Here is a 3,522-nt window from a genome sequence, read left to right as displayed (position 1 = left end):
GGGTCTTGCCTGTACCTGGATCCTAGGAGTTCTGCATAGATGCGATCTTAGAAGCATACAGCCTGGCTCAGAAACTCCTGGGTCTCGCCTGTACCTGGATCCTAGGAATTCTGCATAAATGAGATCTTAGAAGCATGCAACCTGGTTCAGAAACACCCGGGTCTCGCCTGTACCTGGATCCCTCCTGTCGTGTCTTGGGCTTTCCCTGCTCCTTTCTGTAGGAGGGAGAGGACCCGGGCTTGGGTGCTGCGGGCGGGGTTCTCGTGCTGTCCCGGCTGCCTGCCGAGTGACCTTGGGCGGCGCTGCCCTCTCTGGCCTCTGCGGGGGGCGGGAGGGGAGGATGTGGTGGAGGAGGCGTCCCTGCCAAATTTCTCTTCCCCGTTTCTAAATTAGGGATCTGCAATGAATCACACGGTCCTTTGCCGTCACTCGTCCAAACTGCACCTTATTTATAGAGGCTGAAGAGACGGCTCTTTGCGGAGAAGAGACTTGTGCTGGGTCACCTCTTCAGGGTCACATTTCCCCATCGTGAGATAGGGCGGCCTGGGCAGCCTCTGTGCAGGCCCAGGGCTCAGCTCTGCAGCACATGGAACCCTTTGGCCGACGGCACTGCCCGGTCCCCCTCCTTGAAGTCCACTTCTTGGAAGGCTTTGGGAGGTGTCTAGGGAAGGGTCTGGTCCTGGTGCCTGCCCTCTGGGAGGGAGAGCTGGGCTTGGCCCTTTGCTGGGCTGTGGTCCAGCCACCCAGGCCCTGGTGGATTGAAAGTCTCCCTGTCCGGGAGCCTGGAGGTGGACACTCAGCTGCTGAGGCTGAGACGGCCCTGCATTGCTTCCTTCTGGTGGTGGGCACTCCCATGGCCAGGCTGGTGCCCCCTCAGTGCTGGGAGGTCTCCCTGGCAGCGGGGAGCAGAGGGTGGGCCCTTGGGGAGGGATGCTGGACCCCAGGGTGGTGTCCGAGTGGGGCTTCACTCCTGATGTGAGAGCCTGCAGGCAGAGAGGGCCTCCCGTGGAGACCCCCTCAACCTCTGCACACCCAAGTAGGAGCCACACCCCATTCCGAATGTGTGTGCCTCAGTTTCCCACCTCAGTGTGCACCTCCAGCTCCTCACAGTGTGGGGCGGAGCAGGAGCCGGGAGTGAGTGATTCCAGCAGGATTTTAAGAGCATCACGGACAGTGCAACGATGCCTCGAACAGGGGAGTCTTTCTGTAATCTGAGGGTTCATCTCGATGCAGGTTGAGCGTCCCGTCCCGCCTGTTGGTGCCCTGTGCCGCCTGCCTATGTAGGTGAGGGCGCAGGAGGGGGTGCAGGTGGCCCTCGACTTAGTGCCTCTGTTTGTCTGCAAGATAAAGACCCAGGAGTTAGCATGGCGGGCCGTGTAGCAGCCGCCCCTAGCTTGGTGGCACTGGGCAGCCGGCACTTAGTCATGCTCACGGGTTTGTGGGTGGGAGTTCGGACGGCACAGTGTGGATGGCTTGTCTCTGCCCCGTGATGTCTGGGACCTCAGCTGGAAAGGCTGGCATGACTTGGGGTGACTGGAGTGACTGGGGGTTGGATAATATGGAGGTGCCACTGGGCACCCTGAACCCTGTGCATCTGTGTGAGGCCTCCTGGGGGCTTGGACTTCCTGACAACATGGCTGCCTCAGCTGTCAGACCTCCTGCCTGGCAGCTCCAGGCTTTAGTAGCTGGTGTTCCAGGAAGCTGCAACTTTTTTTTTTCTTTCCGAGATGGAGCCTCGCTCTGTTGCCCAGGCTGGAGTGCAATGCTGCAATCTCAGCTCACTGCAACCTCCGCCTCCTCGGTTCAAGTGATTCTCCTGCCTCAGCCTCCCGAGTAGCTGGGATTACAGGCACGTGCCACGACGCCCAGCTGATTTTGTATTTTTATTAGAGACTGGGTTTCTTCATGTTGGTCAGGCTGGTCTCAAACTCCCGACCTCTGGTGATCTGTCCACCTCGGCCTCCCAAAGTGCTGGGATTACGGGCATGGACCCCGGGGTGGCGTCCGAGTGGGGCTTCACTCCCGTGGGGACCCCCTCAGCCTCTGCACACCCAAGAAGGAGCAAGACCCCATTCCGAATGTGCGCACCTCAGTTTCCCCACCTCAGTGTGCACCTCCAGCTCCTCACAGTGTGGGGCAGAGCAGGAGCTGGGAGTGAGTGAGATCGTCCGGCCAAAGCTGCGCCCGGCCAAAGCTGCGACTTTTTATGAGTGAGCTGCGAAGGATCATCCAATTGTTTACACGCTTTGCTCCCTGAAGGACACAGGGTCCAGGTTTTATTCCTTTAGGGATTCCTCGTGCCTCGCGCTGCCTAAGCTCACAGTTTTAAAGTGTGTCCTGGGAGGTGGAAGATGTGAGTAAGTCTTGCAGTGTTTCTCGTCCAAAATTGTAAACGTAAATTGTCATGTCAATGCAGTTTGAAGGTGGCATGAAAGAGTGACTGAATATAGTGTCGGGAAGTTTAAAATTAAAAACTGTTGTGTTTCTCTTTTGCAACGGCAGAGTCTGATTATTTTCAAGCTAATTATAGCATTCATACCAACAGCCGACGTCCTCGGCACTTGATGGAATACCAGCTGTGTGCCAGGCTCTGCCGTACGCATAATTCCAGGTACCACTGCACGTCCCAGTGAAGTGCAGGGTTAGCACCATCCATCCTTTACAGAAGGGGAAACTGAGGCTCAGACTGGCAAAGTCACTGCTCAAGACAAGGTGGCAGGATGGGGATTTGAACCCAGGACAGATGACTGCGACCCAGTATCTCACTGCCCCCTCCATTTCCTGCTGTGGTGAACTGAGTGTGCTGCCTGATAAACCAGCTGGCTTTTAGGAAATGGGGTTGACCCGGGTCTTGTAACAGGAGGCAGAGTTTGTTTGTTTGTTTCTTAAACAGCTTTACGGAGGTAGATTCACCCCCTGTAAGTAACCTATTCAGTGACTTTGAACGAATTTACAGAATTATGCCGCCATCACCGTGATCCAATTTTAGAGCGTTTCCGTCATCTCAGAACGTTCTCCTGTGCCTGTTTGTGGTTAATCCTCACTTCCACCCCATCCGCCATGAATCTGCCTGCCTTTTCTGGACATTTGAAACAAACAGAGTCGGCCGGGCATGGTGGCTCATGCCTGTCATCCCAGCATTTTGGTAGGCTGAAGTGGGTGGATCACTTGAACCCAGGAGTTCAAAGCCAGCCTGGCCAACACAGCGAGACCCCATCTCTGCAAAACATACAAAAAATAGCTGGGTGTGGTGGTGCGTGCCTGGAGTCCCAGCCACCGGGAGGAGGGAGGAGGGAGGATCCCTGAGCCCAGGAGGTTGAGGCTGCAGTGAACTGTGATTGTGCCACTGTGCCCTAGTCTGGGTGACAGAGTGAGACCCTGTCTCAAAAAAAGTGATAAAAGTAAATAAACATAAATAAAGGAGTCATTCAATATGTGACTCTAAAAATAAAAAATAGTGATAATAAAAGTAAATAGCCGGGCACGGTGGCTCATGCCTGTAATCCCAGCGCTTTGGGAGGC

General features: G+C 55.5%; 1 protein-coding gene across 3 annotated transcripts in view; it reads left to right on the top strand.

The window, feature by feature from the left end:
- The window catches only part of PRKAR1B (protein kinase, cAMP-dependent, regulatory, type I, beta), a 188,156-nt gene that overhangs the window by 82,047 nt on the left and 102,587 nt on the right, over positions 1–3,522 (top strand). The gene's annotated exons all lie outside the window — the stretch shown is intronic.

This window comes from Colobus angolensis, unplaced genomic scaffold (genome assembly GCF_000951035.1).
Source record: "Colobus angolensis palliatus isolate OR3802 unplaced genomic scaffold, Cang.pa_1.0 Scaffold43, whole genome shotgun sequence".
Taxonomy (NCBI): Eukaryota; Metazoa; Chordata; class Mammalia; order Primates; family Cercopithecidae; genus Colobus; species Colobus angolensis.
This window is presented reverse-complemented; position numbering and strand designations above follow the sequence as displayed.